The 21,383-nt window shown below is 25.5% G+C and overlaps 2 protein-coding genes across 6 annotated transcripts in view; both read left to right on the top strand.

Annotated features, from left to right (window-relative positions):
* LOC126910283 (DNA-directed RNA polymerases I, II, and III subunit RPABC4) overlaps positions 1-21,383 on the top strand; it is a 157,740-nt gene that overhangs the window by 44,012 nt on the left and 92,345 nt on the right. The window lies entirely within an intron of this gene.
* LOC126910270 (potassium channel subfamily K member 18-like) overlaps positions 1-21,383 on the top strand; it is a 126,676-nt gene that overhangs the window by 35,018 nt on the left and 70,275 nt on the right. For 3 of the 5 annotated variants that reach the window (XR_007705229.1, XM_050692683.1, XM_050692686.1), the window contains exon 3: positions 11,540-11,605. The exons of the other annotated variants lie outside the window; for them this stretch is intronic. The gene's annotated coding sequence lies outside the window, so the exon portion shown is untranslated. The remainder of the gene's footprint in view (positions 1-11,539; positions 11,606-21,383) is intronic. 5 annotated transcript variants of the gene reach the window in all.

Below are 21,383 nucleotides of genomic sequence, written 5' to 3'. Positions count from 1 at the left end.
GAAATTCTTAGACGTGGTTAGCATTGAGTAGACACGTTTATGGCACTTGCTGGCGAGATGACTACCGGTATAAAAGTAATTTGTTCGGTCAAAACAAGAAAAAAACCATTCGCTATGGATCATAAAGTTTAGGGAAAATAGTAATAACGAACTAACGAAATTCGCTGAAATCACTTTGCTCTGAATTACACGAAATTTACGGACTCTTTAATCGTCGTTAAAAATGGTCGCCAATGCTCCACAACGAGCTTAAATTATTTTCAGTGTATACCAGTTAAAAGTTTCCTATGTTATAAGTAGGTTAATTAAATTCCCTCTATCCACAACAGTTCATTTAACTGTCGACCTTTTTTTGTTTGTTAGTATAGAATTATCTTTTTGGTTACACGGTACCTATTATTGTATCGGAGTATCGATGATTAGAATTTTAAGTAAAAAAATGCAAATTAAGTTAATGAAAAATTTGTTTCGTCAACATTTACTAAATAAAAAAAACAAGATTTGCGAGACTTAATTAAATCTGCGATTATTCGGTATTTATTAAAAAATAAGTTATGATCGGTGTCTTAAAATTAGGGTAGTAATTAGTACATTTACATTATCTAAAGTGTCAAAAAAACACAGCCGGTGCCATATTTAAAGGGTGTACGAATGGGAACATCTCTGATGTTGTTAGATTTTACAACCCAACATTTTTAAATGTTTAGTTACTTCATAGTTTCACATAAATGTTTACCTAATTACTTATTTAGTGTTTTTGTACTTATATTTCAACTGAATTGTTTATTCAAAATCGACAGAAAAAATGTTTCTGTGGAGTTATATATTTTTATTTGAAAATAAAAAATAAAAAGTGTGAAATTTTTTCGTTCGTGAAATGAGATTAATTTAAAATTAGTGAAAGCGAATCTGCAGCCATTAATGTTTTATAAATATTTATTTTGTCATATACTCCATCAATCAGTTAAATATAAAAAATCAGAGATTTAAATCAATTAAACATTTACTATTTCATTAAAACTAACGTGTATGATAGTCGTAAAAATAATTTACGCTAGAGAGATGAGAAGATATTCATAAATTTAATTTTGAATTAAAAAAAATTATTTTATAAATGATTTTCGAGAATTTTGTGTCAAACTATTCATTATGAACATTAAAAAAATGTATTTAATGTTCTGAAATTCTGGAAGTAATTTCAAGTATTAGAAATTATATGTTACTTATATTTAGAGGCATTTTTTAAAAGGTTATCTCTGTATAAGATTTAGGAAATATATTTTTAAATATTTATTAGTATGGCTAATAAAAGTTTTGATATCATAAAGTCTAGAACATTATGATTTTCTTCTAAAAATAATTTTTTTAATGAATAAGAATAATGAGAAAAGTTTAGTTGTATATTTCTGTTAAGTTCAGCTCTAAACTAATGTTAAGCGTCATTCGAACTAAGTGGAAATTGTGACTGATTTACGAGTCCCAACGGCGAGGCTTATCAAAATACTGCAATTTTACTTTATTTTGTACTATGAAAAAATAATTAAACTTAATCACTGAGCAATCTGTATCTTAAACGAGTCTTGAAATGATTAGTTTTAGCTTTTCTTTTTCGCCGTCATTCCGCCTTTCCAGTAACCAGTTGAAATTTGTTAACAATTACAATTTCATTTCATTCTCGCAATTTAATAATTTTATACTTATTAAAAGACTTTTGTGCATTTATTGTAGCAAACTTAATAGATGTACAGATTTTGGAATACATAAAATTTAATGCTTAAGATATATTATTATGTTTACTTTCATTGGTACTATGGTATTGGAAAAATTCAATGTGTTGTAATAAAGTTATACATACCACTCCCATTCTAAATATAATATAAATATTTATTAAATCATTTGTTTTGTTATCCTAACATATCAATGATACAAAAACAATTTTTAGATTTGATTATAAATAAGACAATTTTTACGAAGTTCAAATTTAATATAAAAAATAAATACAATATTTTAGTTTATAATTATTCGTAGCCAATTATTTTGATTTTTTATTGTTAGTTTTCAACATAATTAACGCGATATTTCCCGTATTAAATATATATATAAATAAATAAAAACAAAAAATTTCGCAATATTTTACTTTAACAATAATTATTCACAGAAGAGAATTCTATAGAATGTTTTTCTTTTTTAATATTATAGTATATTAAAAAAACATTAATTTGATTCAGTTTTGAATAATATAAATTTTCTGTTGCTATGAAAAAGTCTCCAAAATCGGTCATTTTTACCTAAAATTGTATGATTTTTGGACTAAATGGTTAATAACTCCTAAAAATTAGGATTTCCGTTAATTTTTCTTTTTATCTCAAAGTAAATTGAATGACTTTAATTTGACGTGAATTCAAAGATCACCGGTTTTTAAAAACATTATAAAAATTCAAAAGAAAAAACTTTGGCATGATATAATTACCCGGAAATGGGTAATAAAGTACAGTAGTGATTGGTTAATGTTTGTACTCATGAAAAAAGTATGTCAATGAGGTAAATGTCTAAAATAATTTCGTGATAGTATGTCTAATTTTTAGATATAATTGATATGGACAACAAAATAAAAATAATAATAATAATACTAATACGACATAGTAATACCTTTTCAGTTACTCATCGGAGCTAAAAAGTTAATATACTACAGAAAATGTTTATAAATAGTATTTTATTTTTAATCAGATTTTAAAAGTGTTTAGAATATCAAAGTAATGTTAATAAGAATATTGAATATTGAATATTCTTGTAACTTAAAATAGAATATCTTAACACGTATCTATTTACGGTGATGTAAAGCGCAAACACACAACTACTAATAACGTAGACGACACAAGTTTTAATGTAGTAAATGTATTAAATTAACAAACAACCAGAAAGAGTAGTAACGATTGTAATTATTTATAACAGTTATAATGTAAAAGATAGTTAAAGTCCAATGGCGTCGTAACCGAAGCATATTTACTTTAAGTACGTTGGAATCACAGTGTGTAGCAGAAAAAAACTGGGAAAAATTACAAAGGTCGTAGATAAAAATCGAAACGTAAACGACCGCACATCAGCAATTGACAGTTGACGACCGCCCGAGACTGTCATTTCACGATGACATTCGAATGTATTAGCTGGGCGGCTGTTGTTGAGAGAGACACGAGTGCGCGCCCGTCTAGAGTAGGATGTGTTGCCGTGTTAAAAAATAAATGAAAAGCTTTCAGTTATAGCAGTCTTCTTTTTTTAGGATAGACATGAAACCTTTACTTATAATTTATTATAAAGATCAGATAAGTGGAAAATGAAATGTGAAAAAAAGACTGTTGTCGATAGGGGAGCGCTATTCTTAGATGTAAAAAATTAATTAATCGAGTTGTTTNGCTGAAAAATAATTCATAAGAAACCGAAAGAGAATGTTAAAAAATAAATGAAAAGCTTTCAGTTATAGCAGTCTTCTTTTTTTAGGATAGACATGAACCTTTACTTATAATTTATTATAAAGATCAGATAAGCGGAAAATGAAATGTGAAAAAAAGACTGTTGTCGATAGGGGAGCGCTATTCTTAGATGTAAAAAATTAATTAATCGAGTTGTTTTCAATTGACGAAGATGGTTGATTGCTGAAAAGTGAGGGTAATTATCTAGTTTACACTGTGAAAAGAGTAGTTTTTTTTTTCATAAAGTGAAAACAGTTTTAATTAAGTTTTTTACCCTTGATAAATCCTCAGTTTTAATGCGCTTAGGGTCGACAGGTGTGATATAGACTACAGTTTCCCCAAAATAAACGATATCGATATACTTGTACTATCGAAAAAGTATAAAAATAATGGGAACTGAATGGCTTGATGCCCAGTAATAGTCCCAACAGTAAAAACTAAATAAACGACCGATTTACGCTTTCTCAGCAGTTTACAGACACTATGATAAGGTGCGAGTTGCGGGAAATCACTATCTCAGCAACCAAATTGCTTAAAAGTGTGTTTATTAGACAAAAACAAACACAAAGAATTTACCGTCACTATTAAAATGTATACTTGTAAAATATGAGTCCATTTGTATTTCATATTCTGAATATTTAAGTTTAAGCATTTTAAATCTACCTAAATAATTTATTTCGGGCATGGACATTTGAAGGAATTTATCATAATTCCTGCTATCTATTTACGTACTTAAGCTTGATAACATTGCTATGGGACTTTGGAAAATAATAACCAGAAAAAACCAATTGGTCACATCATAAAATGTTACAAAGCAATTCAAATTTTTAATTGAATTTGACAATCATACATTCTGTTTAATTTTAAATATCCAATTCAATCTGCAATATTCATTTACAAAAAAATTAGAATGGTAAATTTTTTTTTGTACGCAATTCAGAATTTTTTTCATTTTATTTTTCTGATACAAAATTTATAGTTATAAAGAAGAAGACAACGAAGTACTTTATTATTATTTTTTTTTTTTAGAATTAATTTCATTCATAATTTCTTTGTTGATAAATGCGAAAAACTTAAATGCATGTTAATACTAAAGAGATTTCTCTTTATGGCCGCACATTATTATGTTGTTTTACATAACAATTACTTTATAAATCCAAATGTTCTTAAATTCATGAGCTTTCTTGTGTGACAAAGTCAATTTATGTAGTGTGCAATTATTTGTGAAGGGTAACGATAACATATAGAATTTTTTTTTATTTTGGTGATATCGATATAGATATTCCAAAAATACAATTTTTTAAGAAAATAGCTCGAACTTTTTTACAACTTTAATTTATTAAATATTAATAGCTTTCGTTTTATTCGTTTACAGGTATTACACTTATAATTTAAATAATCATTTAATTATTAAAACAAATACTGACATAATTTAAAGCTATTAGTGTATTCATGGGTATGATTTTATACTCATTGAAATTTTTTTATGAGAAACATCACCACAGCGACTTAAAATTTGAAAATATTATTTTAAATCTTGATAATTTTAATGTTATAACATATCGAATCATTTAATTTCGATATCGTATTGAACTATCGATATTTTTATCGAACTTTTACAATTTTAATTTATGCGAATTTTATTTGGATGCATCCTGAAAAACTATGACGTGGAAGTTTTGTAACTTTTGCAGTAATCTGGGCAGTTGAAAACAGATTTTTATCACTACATTACACATAAAAATATTTTTATTTTGTATAAAATTAGAAATATAAATAGTTAAGAAACATCCTTCTTTGGGGAGGATGCTATGACCCTTAATGAACTGATAAAGCGATAAAAAAAAATTATATAAAATTAGAGAAGTCCACTAATAATATAATCAGTCATCGACTGTCGATTTGTCAAGTTATTAAGTTATGAATGTTGTAGGTTTTAATAGAAAGAAATATAGAGTTCAAATATTTAAGACAGGGTTAGTAATATTTCTTTAAGTTTACGACGAATGACCGCGGTTTAATGTAGTGTTTGTATATTATATGTATATATAAAAAATAACATCTAATCCATTTTCAAAAGTTATGGCGGTATAGGCTGCGAAACTTTTTTTCGTTTATTTATTTTTTCTTCCATAATAGTAAATAGGATTTTGTGGCTTTTCGCTTTACGGCTAAATGTATAAAGGCGTGTTGGTGGTTAAAGTGAAGGTAGAGGGCAATAAGTGTAGAAGTCTATTCTTGATGAACGATTTTTCTGCTTGCTCAAAAGGAAAATTTAAAAAAAAAATACTCCAGACGATTTGGAGTTTTAAAACTTTATACAGTACAATCTTATACCTTTTAAAAAAGTTTAATGTTATAAATTTCTTTGTTGAGTAAACTATTAAAACAAAAATTTCACAAGATATGGTTTAGTTACAGGATAAAATAAATTGAAGAGTGTAATATTGAATTTTGTTCGTAACACACCCACGCGTTATTGATGACACTAGATTATTTGCTTAGACTTTGTAATTATTAGATTACCAAAATAATTATATGAACCATTTTCCAAAATTACATTAATTAAATAAAAATTAAAACAATAAATAAATTAGATACAAATGGTAGACTGAATTATTATGTCAAACAATAAAATACAAAGATTGTAACAAGAGTACATTCTAATTGAAAATTTTATACAATAAAATTATTAACTTTCATAGAACTTTGTTGTTCCATTACATTAGAATATGGTACTTAATGATTAAACATCATATAAGATCTATGCAATAGAAAAATAATCACCATAGAGGTACAACTCATCAGCACTTAGAAACCTATTAAATTACATTTATATGGTGTCAAGGAAATAAACATCAATAAATCGTTTTCTTTGCGTATAATATGTAATTCGAATATTTAAGATATTCATTAATTTAGACAAATATTAATTTAAATTTTTAAAATTGTGCAGCCTTTTTTCTTATAGATATTATAATTTGAAAAAAAGGGAGAGATTTATTTTAAATATTTAACAAAATAAATGTCATAACGCAACAACCACATAACTACAACATTTCATAAAATAACTATTTATTAATTTTGAATAAATATGATTTTTCTGCTTATTTTTTCCCCTCTGCCATGTGTAAGAGACAACTAATAAGGTTGCGTCAGATCGACAGTCGGTGTAAAATTTTGCTAAAAAGTGTGAGGATTCCTGAACAGAACTTAGATGGATTGTCCCAGCTCGGATATACGCGAGGACATCAGATGAGAGGAAATAAAGTAGTTAGAGACGGAGAAGGCCTAAAGAATAAAGTGTTTGATACCAATCAGACAATTTATGCGGCAGCTGTTTCACCAGTCATATGTACAAGCCTACCTAACGCTTGTAGTGTCGATGATATAGGGACCTCAACACTCAACTTTAGGCTGGACTCGTGAATGAGAGAGAAAAATAGATACAAAGTAAGAATAGATACTTGGAATGTTGGAACATTAATTGGTAAAAATACAAAATTAGTAGAAGTATTGAAGAGGAGAAAAGTTAACATTTATGTGTGCAGGAAACTAAGTGGAAAGGAGAGAAATCGAGGGAAATAGGTGAGGGGTATAAAATAATATAATCAAATAAGACCATTACAAAGAATAGTATAGAGATTATAATGGACGAAGAGATGAAAAGTAAAATAGTAGTAGTTTGGAAAAGTGACAGAATTATAGTTGTAAAATTAATTTTCAAGAAAAAAGTGTTGAATGTAGTAAGTGCCTATACACCACCAGTAGGATGTGATAAAATAGACATGAGGTGATGCAAATACCTAGTAATGAGGATGCGGTGATAGATGAAAATATGAATGGACATGTCGGAAATGAGAGGAGAGGATACGAAAAAATACATGGAGGGTATGGTTTTTATGAGAAGAATGAGGCTGGAGAAGGAATTTTAGATTTCGCAGTATCGTATGATGAGCGTAAAGAAAATTCCAAAAGAATGAAGAAATAGTATTATGGTGCGGATTTTTAAAGGCAAAGGAGATGTGTAAACTTATGGAATTTATCAATATTTCCAGTGAAAATATTATGATATAATTGATTCTCCTGAAAAATTAAAAAAAATTGTCTTATCTGGTTGGTGCACTTAGCCCTTCAAATAAATCATAATAATAGACACCTACAATAATCAGCGTTGTGCCTAGATAAATATTAACCTTGATAAAATAAAATACATTTTTATCTAAATTTAGATAAATTAAATAATTTTCATCTTTATCTGAAAAAGATAGATCTCAAAAAATATAACTAAAATATATTAAGATAATTTTTTTCTGAATACATTTTGTTTTTTCAAAAATTTAGTTGAAATATAATGTAAACATGAACATTACACTCTTCTAAAATTTTTGTAATAAAATTAATTTTCATATCACAATAATAAATATTAGAGTAAAAAATAATTAAAATAGTAGTGATTTTAATTAAATGTTGTTATTTTAGCATCGGTTTTTTTTTCATGAATTTCAGAAAATTTTAATAAAAAAAAAATGTTTTTTTATTTGATATTAAACAATTTATACAATTGAAAAATAGTCCCAAGTGTATACTATTTATAAATTTTCATCCGTTAATGTACCGATAATTATGAAATTTAGTTGGAAAAATGGGATAAATAAGTTATTATCAATGTGTAATATCACAAATTTTAATTTTTTCTAAAACAGATAAACTAAAATTTTAATTTTATTATAAACATAAATTTTTGTAATTAATAGTTATAATACGCATAAGGGATTTATCATTTATCTATAAGACAGTTACAAGACTAACAAAAGAAAAGGAGTATTGAGAATATTACATTGACCGTTTATAATTTTATCTGCTCTTATGTTTTTATTTTTAATGATTTTCGATTGATGTTTCGCTCATTGTCGACATTTTAACTGCATATCGTCCATTGTGTACAGTTATTATTTATTATCATTTCTTGCTTTTAAGAATTATTTAATAATTTTATAAAAACTATTTTTGTTTTATATAATACGACAAAATAGATATTGAATGAGAGTATTCAATTAATATTAATTTAATCTTATATAATTTATTCATATAATATGTAATGTGGCAAAAAAACTCGGATTGAAAAATTAATCTAGATTAGTCGTAAAAGATGTCTGTAAATTCATCTTAGATAGCTCTTAGATGCCTCACAATTTTTTCATTTAGACAAAAATAAAAAAAAAAATCTTGATGCTTCTTTAGATAAATTTATCTAGATAATGACAAACATTAATTAATAATAATGTACATATAATATAAAATTTTAAAATTTGACATGTATAATTAGTTTAATCAAAATATTTTAATTAACTAACTTACATAATAAATATGTTATCATATTTTGCATAATACTAGTTATAATTTGCGTATTTTTTTTCATCCCAATACTTTTGGGGAGTTAAAGTTATTGAATATTGTTTTGTAAATATTAAAAAATTGACCTTGAATATTTAATAAATATTATGTGGTTTTAATTTCTCATTAATAATAGTAAAAATAATTATTATTGTATTTTATATTTTAATTAAAATGCAAACCTTTCTGTGCAAATGTGAAAAGTAGTTTATGCTCAACTAATATTTACTTAATCGATATTTGGCTTATTGTTTGAAGTTTTTACATAAATAATTTTTTTTGTTTATAAATCACTTGTAAAATGTATTGGACATATATTACTTTAAAGTTTGGCGTTTTGCAATTCATCATTTTTATTATCTTGCACTTCTCTAGAAGTTTAATATATTCAAATTCATTTAAATGATTTGATGAGGGTAAATATTATTTGTACGAGAATATTTGAACAAACTAAAATAATATGTTGAAACAATTTATCTGAGGTATGCAAAGGAGAATACTAATGTAGTGAATCTAAATTAATTCCATAAAGTTATAGTAAAAAATATAAAATAATACATATATTTACATAGATGATAAAAGCATTGAGTGATTTTCAATGTATTAAGCAGTTTCACTTAAACTTTAATTTTATTTAATATTTCAAATGGCACAACATTATTTCCCTGTGTCTTTGGTTTCTGATCCTTATTTCAATTTTCAAATCCAAAATTGTTTCTATTTCATGCTCATAGTTATTAAAGTTATACGAGTACACGTCAAATTGAAATAAACCTTAAATCCTCTTATTACAATTGTTAGTTATCATAACACTTGCGTGTTTTTACAACACAACGACAGAGAAATGATTTTTATTATGAGTATTTTGTACATTACAAGCCGGCTTGATATTTTATAAATTACTATAGCCAATATTTCATTTAACTTTTATATTGTTAATCGAAACACATTATAAAATAACTATATTTTTTTCTTCTATAAAAAAGTAGCTGGTAAACATTATTTCATACAATATTTTTACACTGGTAAATGTGAAATTAAAAATATCAATTTTTTAATATAAAAAATTATCAGGTATAAACTTACGTATATAGTGATATAACATTTATAAAGTATTTTGGATGAACTATTAATATTGTGGTGTTCGAGTAAAAGGAATTAACTACAAAAATTGCGTAAAAGAGGTTAATTACATCATAATATTTTAAAATAAATACTCTTTTTTTGTAGTATGATGAGCTATGAAATGATTAATTTTGAACTTAAGCCCTTTTACCCGCACTATAGAACTTTCTTACGAACAGTATTAGTTGATAACAATATTTTTCCTTAAAAAATAAAACAGTACTTCAATTTGATAAAAGATATTTAGTACTTATGCATTCATTAAGATTAAAAGTTAATGACGTGCTTTCTTATCGAAAGTAGACATTTTTTCTTATATTTAATTATCATGACATTTTAAGTTTAAGCGTTGACCATGAACTTATAGACATCTTGGATTTAATAATGAATTTCGAGAACTGATAAACTAACATGTGTTTGCTAAACGTGTATTATCAAATGCATAATTATGATTAATACATGAATGTATATCTTTACTCTCAGTATACAATAGTAATGATGAAATTGGACGGATAATAAGTTAAAATTATCATAAAACGGATTAAGTGTTTATTATATATACATCAAAAAAAAAAATAATAATAATAGTCAAAAAAATTATTTTTCGCGTAATTTATGAGTATTTGATTTTACATTAACGTGCTATAATGATTTTAATTGACGTATTTCCGTTATAGAATTACACTTACGATGTAATTTTATTATAATCATAAAATGTATAATTTATAAATTGGTTGTTCAATTAGTGTTATTTATATGAAGAACATTAATATTTGAAATATGCAAAGCAATAGATTTTATTTACAAACGATAATTACACTTCTATAAATTTAGTTATTCCAAAATTTAGACTCTAATATAATACTTTATGACATTTTTAGTCAAACGTGGATACAAAAGAAATATTTCGGACGCTCTTCTCTATTTTTAATTAATTTAATGAGAATTATTTTTTTTTTTTTATAATAATTCTAATTATTGGGGGGCATTCAGTTTTCGAAAGGTTCCCTCTTGTATACGTGGCTACATTTATGTCGTGGCAACGACTATATTCGTATAAAAATTTTCTTTTAATAAACAGTATTGTAATGGGATATTTTTTATCATAGTGTTTTAGAACAAGTCAAAATATTTTTAAAATTTACTAAAATAACAGTAATTATTATTTGATGGCGATAACTTTGAGTTTTTACTAAAATTTTGTTATTCAAATTAATAAAATTAATAAATATGTATAATTTTTGAGAAAAATAAAGGTTACAAAAACATTTATTGTATATAAATACCATATAGAACTAAATGCATTNGGTTACAAAAACATTTATTGTATATAAATACCATATAGAACTAAATGCATTTATAAGAACAGATATCTAGAATACTAAATGAAAAATTATGACAATACAAATTATTATAATTCATAACATAATGTGTAATATTTAAGGAAATCTATAGTAATGTTGATAAAATAAATAACTAAAATAATTATTTTTGAACATGTTAAAAATTATTGAATTATGTGTAACGTTATTAAATATTATATTTTTTAGTGGATTTTATGGAGAGAAGAATCAACTTTAGGATATAAAAAGAAAAAATTGTATAGTCAATTAAAGGTAGAAACTTTAACATTTTTAAATAAGAACTAAAATATTATGTTATGGTAAGCTGAAAAATTGTGTTTCAGACATATTTATTCCTTTGAATAAAATTACTATGTTACCCACTTTTGGGTACATCTCTTGTTACCTATAAGTTTAATAAGATTATTATAAATTACATATTTTTTCCTATAAAAAGACTTCTATTTGTACAATTTCTTTTTTTAAATAATGTTTAATTTTATTGAATACTTTAACCAGAAACTTGAAGTTAATTAAAATTTCTAATATGCATTAAGGTCAATTAATATATTAGTTTTTAAAATGTATTTCATTAAAATTAAAAATAGATTATTTATAACAAGTAGAGTTATCAGAATAAATTTTAAAGAAGTATATTTTACTATTTATTCCTTTTATTAATGTTTCTTCTTCTTCCTCGCCTTAATCCCAACTACTTGGGGTCGGCCATCCTTATCCTAAACTTCCACTTGACACGATCTCCCACATCATCTACGCTCACATCAGTTGTCCTCATATCGCATTCAATTACATCCCTCCATCTCTTTTTTGAGATCTTCTACTTCTTCTTCCTTCAACATTCATTTCTGTTTTTACAGCTTCCGATTCTTCTCTCCTCATAAAATTTTTATTAATGTTTAGAGATTTAAGACCAATTAATTTTTTATTTGATTATATCACTGGTATTTCCATTTAAAAAGTCAAATTAAAAACATCGAATTTATTTATTAGAAAATCACTATTTAATTACAATTTAAATACTATTAATTATGAACACTGTTATAAAGCATTTAAATATAAGTCCGTCTTTGGGTTGAACTAGAAATAGTGGAATATAATAATAAAACAATTATTATTTTGTTAACTTCGGTGTTAAAATTAAATGATCCAAGATTTGCTTTTAAAATTAGAAATATTCCACCTTAAAATTTGTAGTATAATAAATAAGTATATTATACTTATTTAATGAAAGAATTACATTCATCAAACCTGATAATATTTGGTTTGTTGAGTTAGTATGCACAAATAGCTTATGTAGTATCCCTACATAAGCTAAATAAATCCAAATATTTACTTTTCATATACCACAATTCATAAAAAAAAAAAAAATATGTAGGTAAAATGGTTAAGTTTTTTAGTATAAACGCATTATGTCATATCTGCACCATTTTTTCATTACAATTTTGACAAAAAATTACTTGTCCATTTACTATCCACTGTAATTTACTATACATGCATACATTATACTTGTATAATCTTGTATAAATAATAACGCACCAAGTTAGCTTATGTAACTTATTGGTCGTTAAAAAAAGTAATAAATTCAAATAATAACTGCACTTTACACACATAATTTTTTAACCTTATTGTCTTCTTCTACCGTACTACGCTTTGTTCGTTGTAGACCTTTTTCAAAGTCTATTTTATTGTTATTACTCATCACTTAACCTAATATCTCCACGCACAAATATTCTGATAACCAAAAAGAGATTTACTTAAGTCCAAAGCTTAAGGTATTTAGAACTCTTATCGCGCTAAAAAGGATAATTCGAAAAAATAAATTATCTTATGTCTGAAAATGTCTGTAATTTAAATAATAGATCAAATTTGTGTAAGTGTACTTTAAATATTGGTTATAAATAGAGTACGAAGGGGTCTAATAGGGTTATAACACCTATTGGCCAATTACTATTAACTGTATATGACTTTGGCTGCAGTAAATAATATGTGACATAATCTTTCACGTGGGTTCTTAGCCCCCCAAGCAAAAATCCTGGCTACGTCACTATTCTAGATTTATGTGTGTTCATAAAATTTGTGTGAGCTACTTCCAAAATGTTTTAGGGGAAGTAATCCTCGACCCAAACTTCTTTTAGCTATACTGTATGTTTATCCTTGATTACATCAATCAGTAACATAAACTGAGATGAATTAAAAAAAATATTTATTTACATTAAACATATGTAAACACATTCTGTTATAGAATTAATTAAACGTAGCTAATGAGTTATATATATAAAGATCTACATCAATAATTTGTGTTAACACCATAATATATTTTTATACCTTTTTAAAATAAATGTAGTTGTACTATTAATTCTATCGAATCATATAAAAATTTTAATGATTAGTGTTTTCTTTATACTAAACAAAAAAACTGTTTGTAAGCTAATAGGAGTAAGCGACATTTTACCAAGAATGTTTAGATTCAGACGATTTAAAGTGTCCATAAATTACATTTAGGTTTTTAGGAAAAAAATTATTGATAAAAATATAGTTTACGCCAATCAGCATGCAAACAATTGAAATGATTAATAGGAAAATATATACATTTCTAAATATAATTTCTAATATAATTTAATTCGATTTGCGATGACAAGTTTCTCTGTTTAATGTTCTTACTATTTTTGTTCGCCGAAATTTACCTTTATTAATAATTAAATGCACGTATTAGAATGTTTTTAACTATGTATTTAAATACATATTACTAATGGTGCATAATTAATTTATATCTTATTTTTATTCTGCACAGGCATCGTTAATATTTTTAGTGTTTATTAGGTACTTTATTTTTAATTAATTTAATTAAACAACAATACTCTATGATGATTTTTTTTATAAAAATTGTAGTTTTCCGGTTACTATCGAAATGATTTTTTTAGCAACATAAATGATATTATTTTCAATTGCTTTTCGAGGAATTAATAAGATACAACTTTTTTTGTGAATTCGTTAAAACTCGTACAATGTAATAAAATAAAGTTCAATTTATTTAATATTATTTATATAGCTCATGAAGTAGTTTAATAATATGATATCCAGAACGGTTAGAACAATAATGCTTTTTTTCTGAAATTGTACTTTTAAATACTTTTTATACCAGACGAGTGTTATTGTTGAATGCTCAGTCACGCGGAAAACGGTGTAAAAATAGTTTTTGGTCGTGTACAAAACCGAAGAAACTTTTTCCATCCCTACACTCGTTGCGTCTAAATGCTATTGTTTAGAATTTTATAACTGTACACGAACAAAAAAAACTTACTTTTTACTGTTTAATCGGTGTATTTCTTTTTCATATCGTAGCTACAGTTTTTATGATTGTGTTTCTGACATAATTCTGCGTCCTTAGTTCCAACGTTTGTGTCCTGAATCGCTAAAATAATCAGTCGTTATCAATTTTCGTTTCCTTTGATTTACATATTTTCAAATCGGGAACTTATTCTGTTCAACGTTTATTTTAAAGTCACTACAGTGTTCGGCCTGAATGCAAATTCGTTATAATCTTTTACTGTGCTAAATAGAATTGCCGTGCCAGATGTTTGACGATGACATTTGTTCAGTATATTTTAGCATTTTTCAAGTTTACCTTTATTTGACATTCAAATTCTCCGATGAGGCCAGTACAGTGTTTTGAAACTTGGCTTCTAGATAATAGTTATGTAATATTCATTATATATTAATTCCTTAAATAGAATGTTTTCATTTTTACATTTAGTTATTTGAGTGAATTTGCCGATGGTTATAAACATTCAAGTATTAGAAAATTAAAAACTGCTCATATTTATAACTACATTGAAAAAAATCCTAGATAAAATTAAATATTTTTTTTCATCAATATACAACTAATAATTTTTTATTAAATAAATAGTAATATTTTTTTATTATTTCAACCTCTTTTTATTAATTTAACAAAATATTAGTTAACTTGATCAATATTTTATTATTCTAACATATATAATGGTTAAATTAATAATAAAACTATAATTTAATTAACAAAAGTTTTATTAGACGTATTCTGATAATGCATTTATGTATTTCACCAAAATTTATTTGGTAAAATTCATTTTGGTCAATTCGTTATTTTAAAAAACATTGTTTAATTTGTAAAATTTATTTATATTTCATACGGATATATATGCCGAAATTTTTTTCTTTGTGATATTGTAACTCGATAATACTTATTATTATTATTTTTACATTGTACAGCGATAAACATTGCTTTAAATCGAAATAAAAGTTTTTTTAGATATTATAAAGTTTTTAGTGTTTTTCTTTTGAAATCATATTTATTAACGGGTGATTTTAAATTTCTTGAGAAACAATGAGTTTCGATCGTAATATTAAAAAAAAAGTTAAACACAAACTATTATTTCATCAAGGAACTGTTTTATACTTTTTATTGATACTTGTAGAAATTGAAAAACTATTAAAAACATTATTTACTTGAAATAATTGCATACATAAGATATCCTTGGAAATGATTTATTGGCTTAAGTAGAATATTAACAATATTAAATTCCGTTTAAGTATTTTAATATTTTTTTACAAAAAAGTACATTATATAAGTGAAATCGAATATCTATTGTTTTAATATGACAGTGGCATAGGATATCAATAAAACGAATTGAGAGTTTTTATTTAAAAATAAAAAAATATTATAAATGATTGAAGAGTAAAAAGTTCTGCTATTTAATAAAAACTGCAATCGCATTACGCAATATAAACTGTTCTTAACTCAATATCAAATACTACTTTCAATTTATAATAATACTAATACTTATACTAAAGCTAAAAGGTTAGGTAATAAAGTAATATATCAATGTATTGAAGTATTGTGTTGTTCAACATCGAACGGCGTATTGTGTATGCAATTTCGCTAGAGTAATGTTTATTTTCTATGGTGTCATAAAATATTTGAGTCTATAATCAAATAGTAATATTATATGAGGTGATTGATTTATCGTTGACCACTAAAGTTCTCTTAGAATAATAATAATTTCGAGAATTTTATTTTTAATTTTGTTTAGTACTATTTATTTCTTGGTTGAAATGTGGTTAAATATTTCTAAGGTGTTTCTCTTTTAGGAGCACCATTTTTTTATTTTTTAATGGTAACATGCATACTTTAGTAAACTAAATTTTAAAAAAAGATCATACTTGGAAATTGACATAACAACTTATATTATTATTGTATGATTATGTTATTTTTATGGCATCAATTTTTCTCGTTCTTTTTCCTTCTACCCACATATAGAATTGTTAGAAGTTAAAAGTTGTCATCGATCACTCATTTTCTAATATTGAAACTAAAGAATATGTATATTGCCAATAAAAAAAAATTTAATTGACACCAAAGAATAAGGGATATGCCTAAAATATATTTAACCATTTATTAATTAAGAAATAAATAGTATTTTATTAAGAAAAAAAATCCTCAAAATGATTATTATTTAAAAAGAAATCTGGTGGCCAACAATAAACCAATCATCATGTACACGGCTAATTGAATTAATTGTTAATTTCTTATTCCACAATAATGTTAATTCAATATATTATGGTACTGGAATTGATTATATTAAAAATAGTATATATATATATATATATATATATATATATATTTACCTTTGTATTGTACCATCTACAATGTCAACTATAGTTAAATTTTGAAAAAATTATATAGACTTCAATTATGTTACATTAAAGTTAAACAATTAGCCAGGAAATTGTATAATTAAAATTTGAATTCAAATTATTATGAATGTTCATTAATTTGTTTACTTTAAGCTTCTGTTCGTAGAAAATGTATAATAGTTCTTAAATGTCTAATGCGACTATTTAGTTTAACATGTTAGGTTTATTGTTATTTTAGCTCCAGACTCATAATGGCTGTGTGAGAATTCAGAGAAAGTTATATAAAACGAAAAACCTATCTAGTGGTCTTAATGAAATTAAACTACAAGAGTGAAATACTTCAATCACTGATTATATTAAAAGTACTTTAAAATTGTGTATTTTAAAATAAATATCTGCAAAGCTTTTTGCTAATAAAACATTGTAATTTTTCATTGTGTGTTTATTTTATTTTTGGATGCGTAATACAAAAAAAGTTCAATCCCATTCTTCCATTCGTTTACTACTTCTTGTTTTGTCTCTAAACTCGCGGATCATTTTACCAAAGTTCTGGTCGTACGATGGACCCTTGGGATGTTCTGGCGGCGAAGCAAAGATATCATTCTCAGACAATTGATTTCGCAGCTCGTTCCTTTTCATTTTTTTCACGGAATCATTCTTATTTTCGCTTAGTTTTGTATCGCCGCTAAAAAGAGATTTATCCATCGTACCAAAACTAAGTACGACAATTTTTTAATGGTATTTGCTTAAAATCGATAAAATTTATGTTTATTAATACAAAACACATTTTTGTAGTTTTTATAGAAGTCGCTAGCGTTTCAATAGTAACAAATACATTTTTATCGGCCACATAATATTTTTATCAAGTTAAATGGTTTATTTATGTTTTTTCATAAAAATGTCTTACTGGCGTTAATTTTATAACGTACTTTGAACTATTGCATATTTCTATCTCTAAGAATTTTATTAGTATTGTCAATTTCATGTTTACTTGCTGTTTGATTCAATCAAACGTTAATAATTCAGAATAACAAGTGTGCCATTATCATAAGAACAATATTCTATTATTCTAAGATTCCAAATCCTTTATTTTTTACCGAATATTATGAATTTATAGGGGGTGTCCATATTGTACAAGTTTTTCGTTTTGTAGTTATGCTATATGCACTTGATTTTGTATTGCAAGATTTTATTTAAAAAGTTATTATACTTAAGGGCGCGTGTGTGAGTATTATAAATTATTTGTTGACTTTGTAAATTAACGAAAATGCTTTCGTATATTCGGTAAAATCATTANGTAGTTATGCTATATGCACTTGATTTTGTATTGCAAGATTTTATTTAAAAAGTTATTATACTTGAGGGCGCGTGTGTGAGTATTATAAATTATTTGTTGACTTTGTAAATTAACGAAAATGCTTTCGTATATTCGGTAAAATCATTAAACTGAAAATTCTGCAAAATTATTTGTGTATCGACCTTATATACGTTTTTGGACTAACCACTTTACAGTTGTCATGCACAATACAGCTTTGCTGATTAATGGGTAACAATTACAAAGTAAATTACCACGATACTGTTGGAGATGTAATTAACGTCTCATAATGTTTTTTCGAATTGATTTGAGGCGAACAGGTAGAAAGTAAAGTGATGAATTGGTGAACATGGATTTCGTTTTATTTTTCTGAATACTTCAAAAAAGAAAAACTAAAATTCGTTTTTTTTTTACAATTACTTCACTATTTTTTCCTTGTGTTTTATTGAATTTATTATATAAATAAATATATATATTTTTTTATTGAAAAAAGCCGGTTATTGATTTTTTAAACAAATTTAAGTATTGAAATTGTAACTTGAATGTTGATTTTTGCTTTACTATAACTCATTAGCAACTCATTGCTATAACTAGTTAATTCAATACAATAGTGAAGATATAGCTGACATGGCTTACAAATTATTCAGTCATTATTGGTTTCATTTAAAGTTTATGTATATTAACTATTATAATTTAATTTTGATTTATATTTATTCAATAGTACGATTATTTAAAATAATACTATTGAATTTAATTCCTTCTGTGTAGAAATGTCTTCAGTTGAATAAAAACCATATTTCAGTGAACATTTGATAAATATGTACGACTCAGATTTAATTTACGATGCTTATAACTTAATTCAATTATCATTTTTTAGTACTTTTGTTTTTTTAATCATTTTTTTTTTTGTTTATTATCACAAATAAAAAACAATTAGTTAAATAACATTTTTTTTCAAAACTTCTTAATAATTATTGTTTAGGTAATTTCTTACAAACAAATTTTAATGGATCGATAACAATGTTATGATATGTTCTGATTAAATTGTAATTACTTAATATATAGAGTGAGTTTGTAACTAGATGGATGAAGTACTATTCTATGTGTTGAAATGCTTTTCACTTGACGAGTATTTGTTTTAATATTGTGTTAACCCATCAAAATTGTATTGAGAATTGAACAAAAAATTGCTAAGTAAAAAAATTGCTTTAAACGTAGTTTATAGAGACAATAATTTAAACAAAAAATAATAAAGCTAATGATAATTTTATCAAAAGTTATAAGCGTTGTTAGTTAGATCTGAGCAGTGACAGTCCAATATTTGCGGTACTCTGAGCAAAATAAGTTATAATTACAAATATAAATAACAATTAATGTTGGGCTTCAAAAACCTGTCAACATTTTTTTCCAACGGTTTCTTATTTCAATATTTTCTTGATGATATTATTTGAACTTTATTATTTTTATTTTTATTACATATACGGGATAAACCCTTTGAACATATATACACATTATACATATCAGTTATACATTAATTGTACAAATATCATAAATATTAAATTAACAGCTATTCAGTTAATTATAGGCAAATAAGAAATGAAGGGTCAACGTTGGCATTTGAAATCATACGTGTAATAGGCTCATTTTTAAGATAATTAGTGGATGCGAAAGAAATATAAAAAGGAGCAACAGATCGGGAATGACGTTGAGGAACTCTAAAACAAATTAGGGAGAATCAATATTACCTTGTAATAAACTATTTATGAACTTAATACCCGAGATCCGTCTACGCTCAGCCAGCGAAACCAGCCCTAGTTGATAAGCAACTGGTCCATAATCGTGAGGTTCACAAGGGATATTCAATCTAAAACTAGCATATCTTATAAATTTACGCTGAACTCTTTCAAGTCTAAGAGAGTCATGAAGCTCATGCGGATCCCAAATTACGGCACCATACTCAACAATAGGGCGAACAAGTGCACAATAAAGCACCTTGTATGATAGACCTAACCGAAAATCCCTACATTATCTTAACATAAACCCCATAGTTTTAAAGGCCTTGCAACAAATATACTCAATGTGGGGTCTAGGATCAAGATCACTACTAAGAATAAATCCTAGATCAGTTACAAAGTCATTAGAACATAAAATCTCAGTAGATCCGAGATGATAAACATATTTGACAGGTGACTGAATCCTGACAAAAGTAATGGTCTTACATTTAGATGCATTAAGGAATAGCCCTAGTAAATTAAACCATGCATTATGCATTACTAATAAAATTCAAACTTCACTAATGATTTTGGAAAGGGGGAGATTATAACCCCCTAGATCTGGTAACGCCACTGACCGCTTTAACATTAAAATACTCAATATTTAATTCTATTACAAAAATTTTAAGTACTAAATTTTTTAAATTATTTATACGTATAAAAAATTAAATGTAATTTCGTAAAATTACAATACGTGTTTTAATTTCAATAAATAAAATTTGAAAAGTTTAGTATTATTACGATTTTAGAACCGCGGACAAAGCCATTTCTGCTACCTACTATTAGGACCTTCTCTGGATCTGAGACACCCCTAAAACATACACTTAAATAAACAATAAATGTCGACTTTTCGTTGTACGAAACTTCTGGACAAGTATTGTATTTGCAATTATCTTTAATAAAGTGCCAAAGATATCGAAAAAGTAATAACGCGTTAGCCGGGCAAACAATGAAATCCAACGGTTTCGTCGAAACAATAAAAAACCGATAAAATATTGTTTACAAATTAAACTTATTATTAGAAAAACACATTTCCAAGAGAGTTTTGGATTTGTTTCGCCTAAATTTTGTAAATTTTACACTTTGGCCGATAAACATAAAAAAACCCAGCACAGGGGGGTCGCGGCACAGTTGTGACGTGGTATAGTTGAATCTAGTATAATGATATATGACAGTGATTAAAATCACTATCAAAAATAAACGCTTCGATGCAAATCTTTAGATAGTGTTTAATTTTAAAAAAATTGGTGTTTTATTCCAAAAGCTACTTGAT

The sequence above is a fragment of the Daktulosphaira vitifoliae genome, unplaced genomic scaffold (genome assembly GCF_025091365.1).
Source record: "Daktulosphaira vitifoliae isolate Bord-2020 unplaced genomic scaffold, ASM2509136v1 Scaffold_1, whole genome shotgun sequence".
Classification (NCBI taxonomy): Eukaryota; Metazoa; Arthropoda; class Insecta; order Hemiptera; family Phylloxeridae; genus Daktulosphaira; species Daktulosphaira vitifoliae.
Note: the sequence above shows the minus strand (reverse complement) of the source record. Positions and strands in the feature narration are given on the sequence as shown.